At 45.9% G+C, this 22,358-nt stretch overlaps 1 protein-coding gene across 2 annotated transcripts in view; it reads left to right on the top strand.

Moving 5' to 3' along the window:
* LOC138510440 (phospholipid-transporting ATPase ABCA1-like) overlaps positions 1-22,358 on the top strand; it is a 2,356,352-nt gene that overhangs the window by 802,480 nt on the left and 1,531,514 nt on the right. The gene's annotated exons all lie outside the window — the stretch shown is intronic.

The raw sequence follows: 22,358 nt of genomic DNA, 5'->3' as shown, positions 1-22,358 counted from the left end.
ATGATATTGCTATTATTGTAAATCATAATGGGGTGGCGAATCAGGCAAAATTCATCTCCACTAATGTAATCAGCATCAAAAAGAACTACAGACGATGATTAAAACATTATCAATTTCAGTGTGAGATAAAAAAGATGACAACACATTGCCAATCTTGCCATATCTAAAAACTCAATTGGCATATGGCAGATAATTAGAAGCACAAAGAAAAGAGATATATGTATTAATTGTATCTCAGAAGATAAGTGGAGTAACCACATTCAAGCCACCTTAGGATGTTGTGATGATTCTAATGGAATATTCCCTTTACCCTCGAAAGTTGGATTTGTAAGGCTTCATTATTAGATATAATTGTGATAATTGAACATCTTAATGAGTCCAGAGCCTCTGGACCTGATGGCGCATGTAACCAACTGATAAAAATGGTTGCACAAGTCCTGCTCTTGGAATTGAATGAATGGATCCAACAGAATAACATCTTGCCCGCAAATCAAATTGGCTTTCGAGAAAAATCTTCTACACCCCATAATCTAATTATCTTAACCTCAGCCATTGAGCATGCATGGAAGCGTAGAGAGCTAAATGTATATTGTGCCTATATTAATTTCTCGGCCGCCTTTGATTCGGTTCTGAGGAATCGGTTGTGGCACAAATTAAAAGCATGGAAGATCCCAAATGGCTTACTTAAAATGCTAAAATGCTCATTGTCAAGGTTGGCACTCTATTTAGAGTGGCACAGGACACCCAGGAAGGGTTTGGGTGGTTGTGCCAAAGTAAAGTGGACAGATAAGTACATACACAGCGGAAAGAAAGGAGAACGAAGAGTAGGCAAGAGTAGTAAGGAAAAAGGTACAGAATGGATTCCCTCTTGGGGTGTATGCAGATATAGGAAAAGAGTATTCCACGAACCTTAGGCTTGGAACAACAGCTATGGGTGTCTGTAACGTAGAAACTAGACAAGGGAAGGGGCAGAGGTTGCCTGACGGAAACCAACAGACAAGCTCTGTACAAGGGGTCTACAAACAGAACAAGAGAAGACACTAACAGATAAATCCAGGGGAAAGGAAGTCGAATAGCAAACTAGCAGAAGGAAATGAAGGGAAAACCGTATAACAGGATTGGATAGGGAGAAAGAACTGAGGGTTGAAAACAAGTAAGAAAGCAACGGAGCAGCAGTCAGGAGACAGAGGAACTGTAATAACTGAAAGTAAATAATGAAGGTAAACTGATGTGGATAACAGAGGACGGTAGTGTACAAGGTAGAAAACTCAGAAAAGCAGGAAAGCAATGGGCCAGCCCAAAAGGAGCAGGGCTGTAAGGAAGGAAGCCCCGAGGGATAGGGCTTAGGGCAGCAGAGTGAAGCAGGCTGCACGGCAAGGAGCCCAGAAGGGCCGGGCAGCAAGGAGTGAGCCCAGAGGAGTAGGGCCGCTGACTGTAGAAGGGTTCAGGAGGACTGTATAAGGCTGCTAGACTGGAAGACTGTAGGTTGAAGGCATTGGAGCGTGATCTGCTGTAAGGCAGGAGCCTGGGAGGCAATGGCGGAAGGTAGCAGCGGAGCGTGATCGGCTGCAAGGCAGGAGCCTGGAAGGCAATGGCGGAAGGTAGCAGCAGAGCATGATCGGCTGCTTGGCTGGAGCCTGTTAGGCAATGGCAGAAGGTAGCAGCGGAGCGTGATCGGCTGCTTGGCTGGAGCCTGGAAGGCAATGGCGGAAGGTAGCAGCGGAGCGTAATCGGCTGCAAGGCTGGATCCTGGAAGGCAAGGACTGAAGGTAGCAGCGGAGCGTGATCGGCTGCAAGGCTGGATCCTGGAAGGCAAGGACAGAAGGTAGCAGCGGAGCATGATCGGCTGCAGGGCTGGATCCTGGAAGGCAAGGGCTGAAGGTAGCAGCGGAGCGTGATCGGCTGCTTGGCTGGAGCCTGGAAGGCAAGGACTGAAGGTAGCAGCGGAGCGTGATCGGCTGCTATGCAGAGGAACCGCATATAAAGATACGTAGCTCGAAGCAAAAAGGGGCTGGAAGGACTCTTAATGCAAGAGACTGAGCCCCTGCAGGCAGCAGCTTTTATACTGCCTTCTGGGGATTGTAGTTCCGATGATGACCAATAGGAATAGCCAGGAGTAGATGGTTATAGCCAAGTGCATTGTGGTTATTGAAGTTTGTTTGAAGAAATAGAAAAGTACCAAAATCTCGAAAATGGGGAATACGGTCCATAATGATCGCCAATGTATGACACTCATGCTGTTATATACAGATACCTATGTGCGCAGCGGTTGGATGCCAAGGGCAATTTATTTGATTTGTTGCCCACCAGCAGTGGAATTAAGCAGGGTTGTATAGTGGCAGCAACCCTGTTTAATCTCTACTTGGCTGATATGGCCTTTTCAGATCTTGGCTCTAATCCGGTGAAGATAAGTACGTCAGTGGTTGGCTGGCTTGCTTACGCTGATGACTTGTTATTATTGGATTACTCTTCTGTGGGCCTTCCAAAGATGCTGAATGCCTTGGCTGTTTATTCTAGTTTAAATGGTTTGACGATAAACATTGAGAAGAGTAAGATCATGGTCTTCCCGGTTAAAAAATAAACCCTAGGAAATATGTGTGGGTATTGAATAATGAGAAACTTGAGCAAGTGTATTCCTATACATATCTTGGTATCACTGTTGATCCCAAGCTTAATTGGGAAACACACTGGACGTCGTTGAAGACTCGTTGTCTGGTCTCAGCCAATGCCCTTAGTGTCTTTATAGGAAGAAATGCTAGTTATTCAATGCATGCAATACTATTGATATACACAGCCAAAATAAGAGCTATCCTCCTATATGGCTTTGAAATTTGGGGACATAAATATAGTGCACCACTTAAAGTGTTTGAATCTATGTTGCTCCGCAAGTTGATGCGGTTACCTCAAAATGTCTTTGTGGAATACCTATATCTTTGTTTGATCTAAAAAGTGTAAAACAAGAATATATAAGCAGATGTGTAATGTGCTTTGATAATCTTAGTAAATTGATGAATAGCACAATTGTAGCTGCATATGTTCAAGTGTTTCTGAGGCTAGATGGTTGTGCAACTATGGGTACATTGGGTATTTTAAAAACTATTTATGGCAAACGGACACCAGATATTGCACCAATTACAGCCCATAATAGTCACAGTCAGCTGAAGTCCTGGCTAAAAAGGAAATTAGCTATTTATAGTTTTGAACAGGACGTAGTCAATCGGGCAACAAAAGCACATAGTGGATTGTATTGTCAATATTTGTTAACTAGGACAATGCCACTGAAGTATATAATGGCGTATCCTAGCCCCAAGATTGTATGCACCTATCTCTTGATGAAATTCAATACCTCAGAGACACTTGAGATTATGGGCGCAAGATTGGGACTACTACATGAAATGCGCCTGTGTCGATTGTGTGGTTGTGAAGAAATTGAATCGCTTAGGCATCTGCTAATAGAACGTGATAGCCTATCAGAGTTCCGGTATATGTTTTTAAAGTCTTCTATTAATGCGAGTTATTGTAATGACATTCCTGAGTTATAGCAAAAATGAATGTCTGTTGATATTAACTTCGTGTATTTTATGGTGTCATTTTACCTGCGTGTTGTTGACATTTTTAAATGCCTAGTATAATGTCTATGGCCTTGTTTACCTGTTTAGTGATTGTTAATATTAGTAACTGCTGCGAAATGATATGTAATGCAATTGTATGCTGTTTGTATATACAAAGCCATTCAGGCTAAAAGTATTTTAAATAAAACTAATCTGAATGTGTTCAAAAGGATTTGTCATGATGGAGAAAGTTGCAAAAGTGATTTAACCAGTCTCTGTGCACTAAACGTTGGACCCCGGGGACAGAGTGACTTGCAATGTTATGGGGTTCAGCGGTATTGAACTGGGCTTCAGACTAATTTTCTTGTGGGTGAAATCATGTTCAAAGGTATAGAGTTGCATAGGTCCCAGGCAGTTAGACAGCGTTGAGTCAGATTCAAGTGGGTGCTCCGTGCAGTTTGAAGATGTCATTGAGCAATGCAGATCAAATGAATCACAACGAGTGGATCAACATTTGAGCATGGTTTAAAATGATGACTACTGCTCGTTCGGGTCAACGAGGATCATGATGGTCCAGTGGTAAATGTTGAGCGTCGATGTTAAGTCCTGTTGGTTTGAGGTTTAGATTAATGTGTCACTTCAAAGTCATCTGCACAGTGCGCTGGTGCTCGAGTCAAACCGTTGACAAGGCTCTCCTGAGGCGAAGCAGACTCGCGCTGGCTGGGTGCTGTGAGCAGTAGTGGTTTGAAGTTTGAGTGAGTGCCAAAGGTAGCACCAGTGGACCCTGCTGGTTCAAACGCAGCAAACAAGGTTCAAATGCATTTCAATCAGTTCAGCACAATTAAAACAAGGATCCCAGCTGTTCTGGCACTCAGGATACTGGGAGACCCACTGTGGTGGATTCCAGGACAAAGTGAGTCTTTCTCAGCCTCTTCTCTCCCAACTTAGGTAGGTTTGCAAGCAGAGTGGCAGGTCTTGATCCTCAGAAGGAGTCACCCCCAATGTGAGCCTGGCTCTACCTTTGAGCACCCCTTCTTCAACTCAATCGCTTAGAGTTTTGGAAAGATCAACTCTCCCAAAGCGGTCCAAACAAATTATTTCTTAAGTCCTTGGAGGATATGAGGCCTTATATTTTAAAGACAAAATGCCACGCGGGATATGGGGAAAGCAAGCCTGCTTTAAGGGGTCAAATCCCTGTCCTTGTAACAAGTGCCATTTGCTTTTGATGTCATAGCCAGAATGCATTGTTCCACCAGAAGAGGAGACGACAAGAACGAGAGAAATGTCCACTGACAAGCAAGAAGGAGGAACACTTACTTAAACCCACAGGTGCTTCCATGACTGTCCTAACTCCACCCATTTCCAAGGTTGCAGTAAGTGCCAAGGACGAGGATGCTTGTCCTTTTTGCATAGACTTGCATAATAGCCTGGCACTTACGGGGTTACAGGTTCTCTAGTGTGAATTCAACTAATATGGGGCAGACCTTTGTTGTGGAACTGGCTCTTTGAAGACAGGCTATCTGGCCATATCCAGATGGAAGATCACAGGCTTGGCAAGGGAGGTGTTAACTTCCTTCCCAGAGATTCAAAAGAATTATGCATACGGCCCTTTTTTCTCATTATGTGAAGGTAGAGAGGCAGGTGTCTAAAGTTTGTGCAGCCTCCCATAGCTGTCTAAGCGTGAATGAATGGCACTGATATGCTAAAATCAGATATAGCTTCAACACGTGAAATACTACCACCACTTATATCTCAAGATTATCCTTTCCACCATTTGGGGTAGTTCATCATAATTATGATGGATTTGGAACAGAGGTGTACACTTGTTATGTTATGTTATGTTATGTTATGTTATGTTATGTTATGTTATGTTATGTTATGTTATGTTATGTTATTAGTATTTGTACCATGCTCGTTCACCCAAGGGCATCTTGGCGCGAGGATGTACACCGCAACAGTAGAGGCAGACCTCAAGATTGGACAAAGAGCTCTGTTTTAAGTAGGCAGTGACAAAGTAGATGATTCTCACTCATCCTGGGTTGAAGGGGGAGACTATTCCATAATTTACTTGCAGCCACTGAAAAGGCCTGACCACCCATTCGCTGAAGGTGAAATTTGGGGACCTGAACCAGGCAATCATTGCTAGATGGCAACAATCGACAAGGAACATTGGGATGAAATGTATTACAAAGAAAATCTGCTCCTACCTGATGGTAGGCCCGATGAACGAGGCAAAGGGACTTAAAGGCTATTCTCTATTTTACCGGGAGTCAATGCAGATGATGAAATAGAGGGCTGATGTGAGAGCTGTACTGAGTGTCTGTGGCTACCCGGGCGGCCAGATTTTGAAGCAGCTTAAGCCGATGGATAAGGCCAGCTAGTTGGGCCAGATATAGAGCATTACAATAATCCAGCCTACTGTACAACAAGAGGGGTGATGACCACAGGATGAAGAGGAGGGGGAAGAAAGGGCAGAAACTTCTGCAGAACCCTCAATAGAAAGTGCCCAGTTCAACAGACAGCACTATCTTGCAGGGCCATGGACAGAGATGCCGAGAAGTAGCCACCCAAGTTCTTCACCACCATCACAGGAGCCAGAAACTCACACAGTGAAGAAGGCCAGAAGTCAGAGGACCTGAAAGGACAGGATTTAGGAGAGGTACAATCCTCTTTCTTGTCCCCATTCAGCTTAAGCTAGTTGGCACTCAAACCAATCCCCCACAGCCAGCAGGCAGTCCCTGAGATGAGACGACACCCCAACCCGGTCAAGAAATAATTGGACCAGGATCTGAGTGTCATCACCATACGACTCGCACCTGAAGCCGAGGGAGCGTATGAGGCCAATCAGTGGCTGAATATAGATGAGATAGGGTAAACGTTAGAAAGAACAGAAGTATCCAGTGACGGCTTCTTCAAGAGAGGGATCATGATGGCCTGCTAGTTCCTTTGGAATAACTCCCGAGCCACAGGAGAAATGAATAGCCTAAGTCATCAGAGGGGTGATTTCAGGCACAAGATCCTTTAAAACAAATAAAGGATTAAGATCTGAGGGTGTGGCACATTTTAAACTGGAAATGGCAGCCAAAACATCCTCCTCAGTGAACACCGGAAAGGCAGACCAGCCCGGGGTAACAGTCACAGGTGTGGCATTAGTCTATAAGACTACGCCGACCTGAAGCAACTGTATATGATGACGAATTTTTTCAAATTTAGAGTGGAAAAAAAGTGGCTAAAGCATCACATTGTGACTGGGAAGCCGCACAGCGGGCAGTAAGCGAGCAGTAGATGAAAATTACTTAACAACCCAGAAAAGCTCCTTCGATTGATGAAGAGCTGTTTCTATCTGAGAGGTGAAAAGCTGCTGCTTGGCCATTTTAATAGCCAAGTGGTAGCTTTTCGACTGGGAGACAAAAAGCAGTTTAGCCTCCGGGTAATACAAAGACCGCCATTTAAGTTCAGCCTGATCCAGCCCCACTTTGGCCAGTAGTTCAGAAGACAAACCAGGGTTGGGAGGGGCGGTTAAGCAACTGAACCACTTTAGAAGTTCCGGTTGGTCAGCAGCCTTAAGAAGGGCCTGGGACAGGCCGGAAAGAACTGTTGACCCTTCGGCTGGACAGTTAGACCTGACAACGGACACCAGATGAGAAATTGTTTCTCTTCACTACTGACTGTGATGTTGGTATGGGAAAAGGAGAGCTCAAGGGTACCAAGAATGAGACCAGAAAATGATCAGACCAAGTAATAGGAAGAAGAGGCAGAATTACCAAATCAGAAAATTAAGAGAGGACCAGATCTAAAATACCCCCACAGGGGTGTGTAGGGTCAACCACATGTTGAGTTAAGCCAATTTCAAGTACTGTCTCATAAAATTGGCCTAACATCAGAGACTGAGGCGAGTTCAGCCTCATATTAAAATCTCCCAGGACCACTGTAAAGACCGGAGGGGGTGTCTGTACTTCTGCTCTCTATATGGTAGAGGAGAGGCACAGAGGACCCCAGCCAAGATTCTCTATTGTGGTAGCAATGGACGAGCAATCAAGGCCTAGCTTCTCAGGAGGTGATGCGGGGTGATTCTTAAGTACAGTGTAGTCCCCAATCCCCCACAAAGGAATGTCCACACGCTGTATCAGTTAAAACACAGTCTTTACATAATTCATATTCAAGGTTATGTACATTATCGCAATAACTCACTTTGTGCTCAGAAAATCTACAATGGCAAATATATACAGTTCTAAAGTGGTACCACAATTATTATCAGATCTCATTAAAGTGCATCAACTATACTCTGGTTAAATGTCACACAGATCAAGGAGTAAAAGTAACCAACAATAGATATAGGAGGAAAGCAGTTGGTTAGAACAAATAGCAGAATATTAACCCCTACCGACTAGGCACAATTCTGTGTGGAGATCCCCCCACCTGGGCAACCAGTAAATAAAGATAAATCGTACAAGCCCAGTCAATATATTGTTCAAAAGAGTCTTATTTCCTTCTGAAATAGTTCTACAACCCCAATGTACCTGGAATAGCAGAGTTCACCATCGGGTCGTCGACGGATCCTTCTTGAGCGGCTCCCTTTAAGGCAGGAGCCACGGATCATCGAGATCCCATGAGGAAAAAGGGGTGAACGATGATGGCGAGGCAGCAACCTCGTTCCTAGTGGTGTTCGGCGATGACAGAGTGTTGGCGTCCTGCAAGGAAGAGGCGTGCGGGGCACCTCGATGACAATAGTTCAGGACCGCAAATAGATTGTGAAGAACTGTGGCCCAGCAAAAGCATCAAGTTGTTCGGCGTCTGGATCAAATGTTACTTAGGCAAAGGGAGCACGGCGGTTCCGGTCGGCAACGGCAGTCGTCGACAATGATGGACAACAGCGTCTGGGCGCTTCTCCTTGTGATTCCGCGGCGGTCCCTGTCTCCGGTCGGCAGCCTGTCGTAGGTCTGTCTACCAGGGAGCTTTGGAAAAGATCAGCTGGTGCACAATGGTCCCTTGTAGCTCGGGAAGAGGGTGCCTTACCAGGTCCATTCTGGGTCACTCTTTGGAGACACAGCACCTTTCAGATTGATGAAGTAGAGCAGCAGCAAGACCTCTCTTCCAGCAGGGCTTCAAGGTTAAGATTCAGTTTCAACTCCAGTTTCTCTTCAGCTTTTGAACACGAATTCTAGCAGTGAGAGGCCCCCAGATATACTAGTTGATCTCCCATTCATTCTTCTGGGTCACACTCAGGCAACCAATCGGCCAGAAGGGCATTCATGCAGGCAGGCATCCAATCAGGTGCATAGTGCATTCAGGCCATTCACTTCTCTCCAGACACTCACAACAATGTATGTGTATTGGGACAAGTACCCAGCCATTCAACAATCCACACTGCATTCATACCAGTTTCGGGCAGGGCTGTCTCAGTCATTGTGTCAAACACCAGATACTAGACATCCACAACACAGAATGTGTATTCGTCACACTCTCCATTCACCCAGGTTCCACCACAGTGTGCACCCACAACACACAGCCACTGGGAAGGCTCCAGCCAATCTGGCCTGGACTTCACAACAACACTATATATGGAACTCCCACCCCACAGCCAGTCAGGGGGAAGGGACAAGGATACGGAGGCCCTGTCCCTCTTATGCATTTCCAGCATCACAACCACCAAGTTAGTATAGGTTAGGTGCAGTGAGGCTAGAAGCTCCAGGAAAGGCTGGACGAATTACACGTAAGAGCCAGGAGGCTGATAGACTAACAAAAAATGAAAAGATTCAGAGGTTCCACCACAGTGTGTACCCACAACACACAGCCACTGGGAAGGCTCCAGCCAGTCTGGCATGGACTTCACAACAACACCATATATGGAACTCCCACCCAACAGCCACACAGGTGAAAGGGACAAGGATACGCAGGCCCTGTCCCTCTTATGCATTTCCAGCATCACAACCACGAAGTAAGTATGGGTTAGGTGCAGTGAGGCTAGAGGCTCCAGGAAAGGCTGGACGAATTACACGGAAGAGCCAGGAGGCTGATAGACTAACACAAAATGAAAAGATTCAGAGGTGAGCGAGGCTAGGCACACCAGCATAGCCTCCATCCCCAACTCATGAATAGAGGGTAGAGCAGTCCTAAATATGAAAGCTATCCCCGCACCAGGATGGGCAGCAAATCAATCTAGATGGAGGATTTGTAGCCATCAGGCAGACATTGATGGAAGATTGACGCTGAGGTATCTGGCAGCCATGCCTCTGTAATACAGAGCAGATCAGGGCTATGGTTCTGGAGTAAATCAAAGACACCTGAAGCATGTCCCACTAGTGAGTGACAGATAAGCAGCAGAAAATTCATAGAAGTGTTAGTAAGATTACCTTTGGGCAGGGGGACCGGGCCAGTCATCCCGAAAGCAGTATTTGAAGGCGCCCGTGTCAGGAGACTATCACGCAAATAGTGAAGTTCAGTGGAGCAGGAAAAGCCCAAGTACCTGGCCAGGAACCGGACGGGCACAGACAGGCTTAACCCTGGTGCAACTTCAGCACAGCAAGCTCTACATCACTGCGCTCGATCGCTGCGCTGTTGGGTGGCATAGGTGTTATGTCTACACATGTTATGTTACAGAGACCAATCCCGTTCTGCGAAGCCCAGCCAGGGGACAGAACTTCCTGCAAATGGTGCTTGGGAGTAAGAAGCAAAAACAGGACTTGTAACCCGATTGCGAACCTTGACGTCCAGAGAGGCCTGGCACCCTCTCACCAGAGAGACCACTGGTTACAAGGAAATAAGAATGAAAAATAAGGACAAACTAAAATAATAACAGGTAAGAAAAAATAAAATGCAATGGATTCTGTGTGTGCTTGAAATGCAGCACCCAGTCACGCGGCATGGTGTAGGCAAGCCAGCACCTTAAACGAAATAAAATGAAGGAAAATGTAACACTTTCCCATTACAGAAAAGCAAAGCAACAGTCAGCACAGAGGCAACAGCCTTACCGTGTGCATCTGAAGAAAGTGTGGACAGACTGCAACGAAGAGCTCAATAATGACCAATCCCCTCCTGCAAAGCCCAGCATGGGACGAGACTTCTTGCAAATGGTGCTTGGGAGCAAGAAACAAAAACAGGACTTGTAACCCAAGTGCGAGCCTCGGCGTCCAGAGAGGCCAGGCACCCTCTTACCAGAGACCCCTGTTTACAAGGAAATAAGAATGAAAAATAAGGGCAAACTAAAATAATAATAGGTAAGAAAAAATGAAATGGAATGCATTCCGTATGTGCTTGAAATGCAGCGACCAGTCACGCTCCGTGGTATGGGTAAGCCAGCACCTTAAAGGAAATATTAATAAAGGCAAATAAAACACTTTTCCATCACAGAAAAATACAACAACTGTCAGCACTGATGCAACAGCCTTACCGTGAACTTAAACGCAACATCTCCAGTGTGGTGACGTGACTATCACAGCAGTTGTAAAAGAGGGCACCTATGACCTCTGAACCTACAGTGTGACTCAGGAGAACAGGAGGGGCAGACCAGGATGCTGATGCCACAGACCACCCTCTCTGGCATTGATTTGCCACATCATTATATTTAACAACAATCACAAAAGATATGTCTTTTCTACCCTAGCCAGATGGCAATTCTTCACAGCGACTAATACATGAAGTTTAAAGATCACAAAACAGTCAATTAATATGTACAGGGCCATGGGGGAGATACAGATGGATTTAAGATCACCATACAGTCAATGAGGGTTCACAGGGCCATAAGCAACCTAACGATGCAGTTAACATCCCTATGCTGGCAATCAGGGTGCTCAGGGCCGGAGGCAAATAAGAAAAACATAGAAGATAAAAGAGATTTAGTAAAACAGCCTTTGTAGAGGGATCTAGATCAAGTGGTGCAGAGTGGAGTGGCTTTAGGAGGTTTGGACTCTTAGAGGACAGAGCAGTAGCTGACTTTGTCAGTGTAGCCCTTTGCACTAATGTCAAAGGCAGCGCACTAATATAAGCCTAACGCATGTTTGATTTTAATGTCCATGCTACAGGAAAATCTTTGCCCTTCACAGCAATATCCGAACTGCCCATCGCCATTATTACTTCAAGATGAATGCAGAACAATCCAAAGAACATTGCCGAATACGTTTTTAAACACCATGTTCCTTGTGTTGCAAACTATCAATTCAGCTGTGCTATTCTTCAAATATATCCATTCTGCAATCATTCCCAAGAGGCAGGCTCAAATAAAAAGCAGGCTACTCTGCAAAAGTGACAGGACCATAAATAAACAAAAATGAAAGTTTGGATGGTCCAAATTCTGTCTGGCACACTTTGCAACTGGGACGAGTTGCTGAGTGTACGCTGGGCCGTAAGACACAAGCAAATCGGTAGAAATCTACACGTCTAGCCGTTTCTGCGCAACAATATTAATAGTTACACGTATGCACACAGTATGTGTGCATGCAGGGTGAGAGTGGGCACATTTTGTTTCTTTTTTTTGCAAATTCTGTGTAGGAGAACATAACAACAGATGAGTTTAAGGTTTGTAATTCATGTAATAGAAAACATGCATACAAAACTCAACTGTGGAACACACACCCTACAAAGTAGACTCTGCAAAAAAGGAACAACAGCTAACACAAAGGAGTGCCACTGAAAAAAATACATGGCAAGGACATCCTCCAAGAAAATACTATAAAAATGTGCAATAAATGTTGCATGAGCCATTTACGACATAAACCGTAAACAATTTCCCCTTCCTGCTGCTCCTACATAACTGACGCCACCCCACCAAACCTTTGACTTGCCACATTCCACATAAACAAAGAGGGAACCATTACTATGTCAACACCTAGAGTGAACCACCCACTTAGTCCATAAAACCACCAACATTGCTACTACACACCAAGATGTTGGACTATCCTACAGCTACAACCAACTGTGACTCTGGATCCCTTATGGACAATATCTAACCCGTGCACACGACCAACCCATCATAACGCACACAACACACTAACATTAACACAAAACACTACCACAAATCTGAGGTACTGAATCTTACCCAGGCGGTTGCAATTCCACAAGTCCTCTCATAAAATATGACATGCAAAACAACACTCACAGGCACCAGTTCCTCCTGGTTCTGAATCTATCCTCTCACATGATCCCCACTATTGCCCCAACACCCTCTATTTCAGAGCCATGCGTTCGCCTGGAGACTGCCCCTGGGTGGTAGTAGCACGCAGTACAAATCAACATAACATAACATAACATACAGAAAAGTAAAAAAGTTGCAGTGTCTCATTGGACATGACAGGTTGCCAACCATTAGCCAAGGTATTGCATACATCGCCAATGTGCCACTTTGCATAACATAACAACCCCAATACAACTACTCATGTTGATCAAGCAATGCAAACACCTAATTAGCCCACATTGTGTAGGGGTGAGGAATATGATTGACAAGAACATTTCCATCCATTTTCAAGTACATGCAACACTCAAAGAAGAGGGCTACAAGACATGAATGAAACAACATGGATGCCAAAGCAAAAATGAGTCCCTGGACAGAGTACACAAACCGCAGGACCACATGATGCCTAAGACTGTCCAATGAGCCGGTTCCGATGTGTGTTGATGCCTGCCACCAATAACAAACTAATAGGTAAAAGTAGCAATGCATTGTGAACATTATAGATACATTTTTCCATGTTTTGGGTGTCTTTCATTAGAGGTTACTCCCTTGTTTCTGGTATGCATGCCACCCCATGAGCAGCTGATGACTATGTAGAGCTTGAGAAGATGAACAGTGACCTGGGTGGCTTTGTGAATGCGCATTTTACAGTACTGACTGCTAGCCTTTGCGTTTTCACCAAGCTGTGCCGGAACCATCACTGTCTGTGCCTTCGGTAATCCACTTCCTCACCAGAAGCAGATGCCACATGACCCTCTTATTCCTTCTCCTCCAACCACCCCCTGCACCATGTCCCGGACTTTATCCGCCTCACAAAGATTGATGGCATTAATACTTCGCCCTCTGTGTCGTGTGGTGCTGACAGAGGTTCCTGCTAACTGATACCACATCCTCACAATCTCCTGAGTTAGAGGTCACTGGAAAATGAATCCAGTGCACCTTCTTGGTGTGCCTCTGCACGCCCTCCAATGTTGTATTGTACGCTTTGATTGTAAATTATGATCTTACTAATTATATACAATGTAGGCTGAAGTGATGAGCAATACAGGCCACAAAAACACGCATGCATAAGCCATAACAAGATCTCATTAAACCACAGAGACCTGGTAGGCAGCCTCTCCAACTAGTCATTATCATAGATATGTGGCTGAATTGTGTCAAGACGGATACAAATACGCACATTCATGGATGAGATAATGCATGGCACATTTTGGATACAGGAAATATTGATGTAGGGACTATACTACATCAAATGTAGCAAGGGATCATCAACCAGCCCGTAACGATTTCTAATAGGACATTCACATTTTCCTACATTTGCCTACATAGATCACATGTGGACCACTTACAATGTACCAAGTCAATGGGCCTCATTACACGGATGGCGGTAAGGGTTTACCGGTACCGGTATTTTACCGGCATGAACCTAATAGCGCCATGGTTCACCGCCATCCGTGTAATGAGGCCCAATGTCATGATTTAACGAACCAGCATTGTGATGCACATGCCAAGAGATGGGCTACCACTGGCATGTTCAATATCCAGGTTTGTGACCTTTGTTGATCATCCCACATATTCCATGATGCATGAATAATAGGAAAATGCCCTGCTTACATGTCTGGTTTCTCACACACACACACACACACACCACACACACACACACACACACACATCTTTACATGGGAGCGCATGGGGTGCCATGTTTTTGCCACTGCCACCATCATGCCACATGGCATGGCAACACAAAACGCAGGTGCACACACATGTATGTTTTTTTTTCTTCAATGTGTTTATTTCAGTTATGTTCAGCGCACATTGAAATTCAAAAGTGGTTCTCCAATAAGTGTGGGCAAAGGAAGGGTAAAACAAGGCAAGGTTGGACACAATCAGCTGATCATTCACTGTTCTTAGCAGAGCCAGGAGAAAAGGGAGCAAAGGGAAGGTGCAGCAAAAAACAAAACATAAAAAGCATTGCCGCTGCTCAGATACAAAAGGCTATAACATCCATAGAATGGGGGAGGTATTCGGAAGGGTGGGCTTGCTTAACGAGGTTGATCTTCAGCATGTTCATGAATCTAAGTAAGTCCTCTTTGGGCAGTATGTCAGAAGGCGGGGTGTTCCCTAAGCAGGCACCACGCGCACTGATAGAGCAGTGCATCAGGCATATTTTCCTAAAGTTAGAGGGGAACATTTTCTCAGCATATGTTATGTTATGTTAGGTTATGTTAAAGGTACTTATGTAGCGCACTGTCAGCAAAGGAATTGGTACCCAGGCCCTCTATAGGAGCATCTTAATGTTCTTGAGGAGGGATGCCATGTAGTGTTTTGTGGATTAGGCACAAGGATCCTAGAAGAAGCCTGTGCAGTGCCTCCACTGCTGCCTTTGTGTGATGGCATTCTTAGGATTAGTCTGGATGCTTGTTCTTGGTGAGTTGAAGGATACACCAAGGTCTTTCGTGAGGCCCAGGTGTAAGTCGGTGCAGTAGTCAAGCCTGGCTAATACCAATGGCCTGGTTACCGCCACTTTGCAATGCATATTCAAGTTAGGAAGAATCGGTTTGAGCGTGTACAGGCGACAGTGACAAGATTTAGAGTGTTTCCTGATCATATTCAGCTGAAGATGAGTATGCAGTCAAAGAAAGTGCCATTGTATTTCCTTATCAATCGTCATTTGGTTAAGGCCCTTGTCAGGAGGCCATGCAAAATGGATGGAGAAGGTTGAACTTGTGCAAAGAAATGACCTCATTATGAGTTGGGTAGTATTACGGCAGTTCATCCACTGGAATACCACCCATTGAAATTACCATTACTGCCATTTGGTCCAGAAGCTTTACCTCCATATTACAAGTGGTGGTGGGGGTGTAATTCCCCATTAATTTGGAGTCGATTGGATGCCACAGGAGATTTCGGCTGAATTACCACTGCAGTAATTCAGACGATTTTGCAGATTTTTCAGTAAAAAGTTGGAGGATTTATCTCCAGCATGATGCTAGAGGTAAATCCCCCTCTCCAAGCCCAAACTCATAGTATAGCAGAGCAGAAAAAGTGGTGGTAATTCCATTACCGACACTTTTTTCTCACATCGCCTTACTTGTTCTTTATTTTGTAGCATTTAAACATATATGTTTGTCAATTGTTCAGTCCCAGAGGGCAACATGACACTTAGGGCCTCATTACGAGTTGGGCGGTATTCTGGTGGTAAATCTGCGGTAATACCACTGGAATTGCCGTTGCTGCCACTTGGTGTCACTTGGTGTGGCGGAATTACCGCCAGCTTACAAGTGCCAGTGCCTGAGTTGATCCCCATTTTAATAGAGTCCATTGGACTCTATGGGGCATTTTTGGCAGAATTACCACCGGAAGAATTACCGCTGTAGTAATTCTACCGATTTTGCCAAAAGCAGACGGATTCCCCCACTCCAGGGCCATGCTCGTAGTATGGTGGTGTGGGAAAAGTTGTGGTAATTCTTTTACCACCAATCTTTTGATAGCAATCAGTGTATCATTTGTGTACAGCATGGACCTCAGCATATCAGCCAGTGGTTTCATGTAACAGTTAAAGTAAAGTGTAGCAGAGTGGAGTGGAGACAGAACTTCGTGGAGTGCCAGAAGTAGCAGTGAAGGGTTTGGAGATTTTCTGTCCCGTAGGAATCACCTGCATTCCCAATGTTTTCAGCCACTCATGCATGCAGTTTGTAAGACTTGTATCCTAAAAAGTGTGAGTGGTTCAGTTTACTGGGATTGGCTGCAGTTTAGGGCCACTTGATGATGGCCTCTATCTACCCTTTAAGTCATCCCACCTCGTAATGGCCACTTCTGAGCATTCCACTTTCATTGGCTTTTCATTTATGGAAGTAGTGATATTCGTTCAAGCTTTGCCCTTAGTTTGAGGTGAGAACTGCTGGGGTGGAGAACAACATTGGGTAGTTTTGATGGACCAAGCTCCCTACAGTGGCCACTTCAGTGGTGTGCTGTTATTGACGTCTACCTCGCATGTAACCATTTCCAGGAAGTGTGATGCAGAAGACTCTCAAGACACCTTCTGTCACTCAGAAATTAATAAGTGACTAGGCTGCTTAACATGTAATTCACAGTAAGTGACACATGGCAAGCAAACACACATGGCATCTCACATTCACTATGCATGCTGTGAAAATGTGACTTACAGGTGGCAAGTAAAATGTGCTCACCACCACGCACCTATCTGCTTCTTCATCTTCAAAATGTTGTTCTATGCCAGAGTTGATGTCCCCTCTCCATCAGGCCCTCTGACCCTGTCACCTTCTGTTGCTGCATCGTTTCCTCAATCTGCAGGTTTTAGATCTGTATCTGGTTGGAAATGCATCTTGGACTCTTGTCATCACCCACTGAAGACATCACCAAAACCTCAGAACATCTTGGCAGATTGACTTCCAATCACCGTCTCCACTTGATACACCTCTCGCGATCCACACTGCTTTGTATGCCTTATTCTGACCCTTACTGCTTTATATGATGCTCGTGGTCTTGGTACTTATCTCTCCCCTCCCCTGATCCTCTTTTATGTACTTTGTTTCACACTTCTGTGTTCTCTCCCTTCGACCTTACCAGATGTGAATGACAAGGGACTGTGAACCATCAGGCGTCCTATACTCCTCCCTGCCTTTACCTTGGGTCACACAAAGCAAGCCTGTTTGCATAGGATTTCCTGTGAATCAACAAGTAAATAGATACATGTTGCCTGTGCAATTGAGGCACTAAAATCTTGATTTCACAATGACAAAGGTGCATTGATTAATGCATCTAGTGCCTTGGTGAGCTACATTCTACTTACTGTGAGCTCGGCTGGGGTATTGGGAATGTGGTAGGCTGTCAGCAAGCATGAATGCATTCCATTCGGCAAGGGCAACCTTGCAGCAGCTGGCACGTGGCTGCAGGAGCCGGACTACATCATCGGCTGCATTAGGTAAGCCCATGGAGCCTGGTCATCATTTTGCACTGTTTATGTGCCGCCTGTGCGACGAAGTGTGCTATATGTGCCTTGCCCGCCCTGCAGAGCATTCCTTCATTGTCTGAGCGGTCCACTTCACCTTCAAGGGTTGAGCGCTGGAACTTTGTGCACCCATAAAGAATACCTGTGAATCATGACTGAACATTGCAATGGCTTTTACCCACTGACCTAAACTGCTGTTGAACCAAGGTGTGCCTAGGGCATTCTGCCTCCCTTGCCTTATTTAATCTTCATTCCATTGCATGTCTGCACTTCTTCTGCAAATTCGAATCCTAGTGTGTTTTTTTAAAGTCCCTGCACCAGTTTTTTCATTGCATTATGTGCTTCTGGTATTATTTGAATGCTGGTTTGTTATTAACATCTGTGCACCCCTTTTTTGATACTAAAGTGTTCCCATCCCATCTGTTTTTTGCTTCCCCTGGCTACTAGGCCACCTGGTGAGTTTGTGCTCCTACTGTGCTGTGCAGCCCCTCTGAAATATTCTGCCTACCCTCTGCCACCCCTATGGCGCTCACCATCTCCCCTATCTTATCTAAGTGCTATATTATCACCCATCCCCCCTCTCTCACAAAGTCTGGAAGAAAAAAGCTTCACAAAGACATCCTGACCACTAACCCTGGCCTACCAATCGCAGATACCTTTGTCAGTGCAACTTCCAGGCAGATCCTCACTGATATCTTCTTTTCTGTCCCCTCTCCAGATCTATGGACTGCTCATCTTATCTCTACTCTCTCTCCTCACACCCTACCCAATAATGGGGGCACTAGATAGGAAGTACTCTTGGTGGGCTTCTCATCCTCCAGGTGTATCATGAATGTCTATCACAGTGGCACTATCCTGGCTCAGGGTCCCCAACACAACCTTCTCCTCTTGGACCAGCAATCGCCGTCCTTTGTCAACTTCCTTCCCACACCTGTTACTCCTTCCTCCACTCTCTCTGTCCCTCCTCCTCGGACTAGTGTACCAAACCGCTGTACCCCTCCTAGGAAAACAGTGAACTCCTGCTTCAAGCCACACTCAACGCTCGCTCTGATACCAAACACTCTGCCGACATCTGCCTCCTCCTTGAAGATGTTGAGCTCGATATCCTCGCTCTCACTGACACTTGGTTCAATGCCAGCTCAGTCACAGCTTTTGACTAGCTTCTCCCTGATGCCTACCCGATCATCTCCAAGCCTCGCCCTAACCGTGCTGGTGGCGGGGTCGCCCTGATCTTCCCTGAGTGGATCCCCTTTTCCCTCCTACCACCCAGCTTTACTCTTCCTTTGAGAGCCTGGTTTGCAAACTGGTCATCTCTTCCACTTCTTCCCTGACTATTTCCACCATCTGCGGGCCACCTGGTTCTGCCACCCTGTTCCTCTCTGAATGGGCTGATGTTGTATCCTCTCTCCTCTCATCCACCTCTACACTCCTTTTCCTGTTTGACTTCAACATCCACCTTGACTCCTCAATCACAGCATCCACTGTCTTCCGTGACCTCTCCACCTCGCTCTCCCTCTCCATTCTCCCCTATGGTCCTACCATCTTGGTTGTAAACACTCTCGATGCCATGATCCACACTGATCTCTTGCTCTCCTCCCCACTCACCACCCAACTCTCCTGGTCAGACCATTATCTCATCTCTTCTCACCTGGGCCCTCCTTGCCATCTGACTGCACCTCCGCCAGCCCTGCAAAACTCGTTCACGAACATCCATCTGATGAAATTGTCAGCTGCTACCTTCGCATCTACCTTCAACCCCCTCGCCACCACTTCATACTCAACTCAGACTTCGCTCTCAGCAACCTCCATCTTGCCATCACTAAAACTCTTGAGATTCTTGCCCAAGTCATGGGGGTCTGCCTGTAACATGCCTCCAAGTGTAACACCTAGTACGACTCTGAACTTGCAGCCCTGAAATGCAAGTGCAGAGCTATGGATCAAAAGTGGAAGATGTCAGGTCACCCTCTGACAAACTGGCCTGTTGCCTTCTCCAAAGGCAATACTGACTCCCCATTTGTTCCAAGTGGGAGAAAATTGCCCACATCTGAGCCCGCATCTCTAGTACATCCAACATTACGGCTGAACTTGTTAAAATCTGAAAGGAACTAGCCAACCCTTCCACAGTCTCCACCACACCTCTTCCTTCCCAGGCCATCTGCAATGCACTGGCCACACAATATACTTCAAAAACTCAGGACATCCTGAGCACCTTTACTTCTCTGTCCCGCCTCCCCCACCTTCCTGGCACCTATGACATTGCATCCCCCTCTACCTTTCTCTCCTCCTTCTCTCTTATCACATCTGACAAGATCACTAGAGTTGTCTGCTCTATGACGGTCTCCTCCAAACAGGTCTCCCCCTTTTCTCCCAGAACTATTAAGGACAATATTGGCTCTCTTGCCCCTGCACTTGCAGATTTCTGCAATCCCTCTTTTTCTACTGGGTCCTTCCCCTCTTCCCTCAAGCACTCTCCTGTGCCCCGCCTCCGGAAAAATCATTCTGCAGACCCGTCTTGTCCAGCTAACTACTACCCCATCTCTATCACTACCCTTCCTTGGGAAACTCTTGTAGAAGCTGGTCTTACCACAACTGACCCAGCATACTGAGATAGTTGGCTGCCTTCACAACCATTAATCTGGATTTCCAAGCATTCAGATGCATGGAAAACTGCTCTCCTGAACACCTGTGAAGAACTGTTTGTGTCTCTTGATTCTAACTCCCCTGCCATTCTCATTCTACTTGATTAACCACTCCATGCTAATAAACCAGCTCCATGATACCGTAGGTATTTCGGGGAGGGCACTGGACTGACTGACCTCCTTCCTCTATGACCGTCCCTCCCAGGTTATCCTGGGGTCTTTCTCCTCTCCCACCTCTTTCTCCACATGTGGCATCCCAGAGGGCTCCAACCTTTCTTCATGGCTCTTTAAGACCTCTCTTGTCCCGCTTGCACACCTAATCTCCACCTACTTCCCTCACTTATACAGGTGACACCCCTCTGATCCTCTCCTTACCTCCTTCATCATTCCTGACTGCCTATCTGCCATCCAGTCCTGGTGTGTCTCCAATGATCTCTGCCTCAATGTCAGCAAGACTGAGATCCTTCCCATTGGGACTCCTGCTCCCTCTTTCTTCCCCTCACTCTGGCCATCTTCTTTGGGTTATCCTGCTCCTCCTTCATCTGAAGCCAAGAACCCTGGAGTCATCTTCAACTCTGCTCTTTCTTTTATTCTGCACATCCAGGACCTTGCCAAGAAGTCCCACTTTCAAAGTCACCTGCTCAAAGGAATCCTTTCTTTCCTCACTTTTCCCAAGAAGCTCAATGTCTCTAGAGCTCTGGCACTCTCTAGGCTTGACAACTACAATAGGCTCTTCCTTTATCTGCCATATTCCTCTCTACGAGCCCTCCAGCTAATCCAGAATAGAGCTGGAAGAATTATCCCTGGCCTGAAGCCCAGGTACTGCATCCCTCCAGCTCTTAGAACTCTGCAATGGTTCCCAGTTGCTTCAAGGATAAAATTCAAATCACTCTGCATCATCCATAAGGCTGTCTGGGGACAGGGACCATGCTATCGGCAACTGGCTACAACTAAATACACTCCATCCAGATAATTACCTTTCTCCGCCACCAACTCTCTGCGTGTCAAGCGATTGGCTAAACAGCAAGCAGGTGGACAATCTCTGTCCTCAGCTGTCTCCCTCCTATGGGACAGCCTCCCCCTTCCTATTCATCTTGAGCAAGATCTCCACAAGTTCCGGAAGCTCCTCAAGACTTTCTTTTTCATCTCCTACTTCCTGCCATCCCTCCTCTGCTTAACCCCACAGTCGCTGAGATTGGTGATCAGGGCCCTTGTGTGTCAACCTCCCACCCTCAATCGCCTTCATCTCTGTCCACTACTAGCACTTGCATTAGGCGCCCACTGGCCTGTTCAATCAAAGGCTTGCACCTTTTTATTGGCAGTTGATCACCCTGACCAAGTGATCTCTGCCAGTCACCTATCAGTTTGCAACTTAATATGATATGATTGCTTATTTATAACGCGCTTAATACCCAGAGGTTTCAAAGCGCAGACACGGGGATCAAACCTGTGTTGCTCTGTGTCGTCTTGCTTCCAAGGCGAGCATGTTGCCGCTGAGCTATCCTCCGGAGACTACCTAGCATTTCCGTCCTTGCTAAACCCAGCACTGTTGCAGCGGAATCTGCAGACGTGTGTTTTCAGTGAGCAGACACAAGTCACTTTTTTTGCTGTTGGCTCAGAGGGCCTCATTCATGGATGTATTAGCCCGGTGCAAAGTGACTTTGCACTGCCAACAAAGACCCTGATTCACAGAGAGGTGCAAAGAGTACTTTTGCACCAGTGCAAAGTGACTTTGCAGCGTGGTGCAAAGAGTACTTTTGCAGTGCAAACTGTGTACCGCTCTGTGAATCATGGCAGTCACTTAGCTCCACGCTAAAAGTTCCATGAATCAGGTCCAGATACTGGTTGCCCTCTCATAGCTTCAACGTTTTCCCACCCACAAATTAACGCGCGTCCATCAATGTTCGGGTAGTAGGCGGGCTCCTGTGCTCTGAGGTCTAAATAATTCTGCTGGGTAAAAAAAGGTGTATAGTTAATAATGTAAACGAAGCTTCCAGGGCAAATTGAATTGCACAGGCCTGTCTAGAGAC

Source organism: Ambystoma mexicanum, chromosome 6p (assembly GCF_040938575.1).
Source record: "Ambystoma mexicanum isolate Mex_15411 chromosome 6p, UKY_AmexF1_1, whole genome shotgun sequence".
NCBI classification, from domain to species: Eukaryota; Metazoa; Chordata; class Amphibia; order Caudata; family Ambystomatidae; genus Ambystoma; species Ambystoma mexicanum.
The sequence above is the reverse complement of the archived record's forward strand: the minus strand, read 5'-3'. Positions and strand labels throughout refer to the sequence as shown.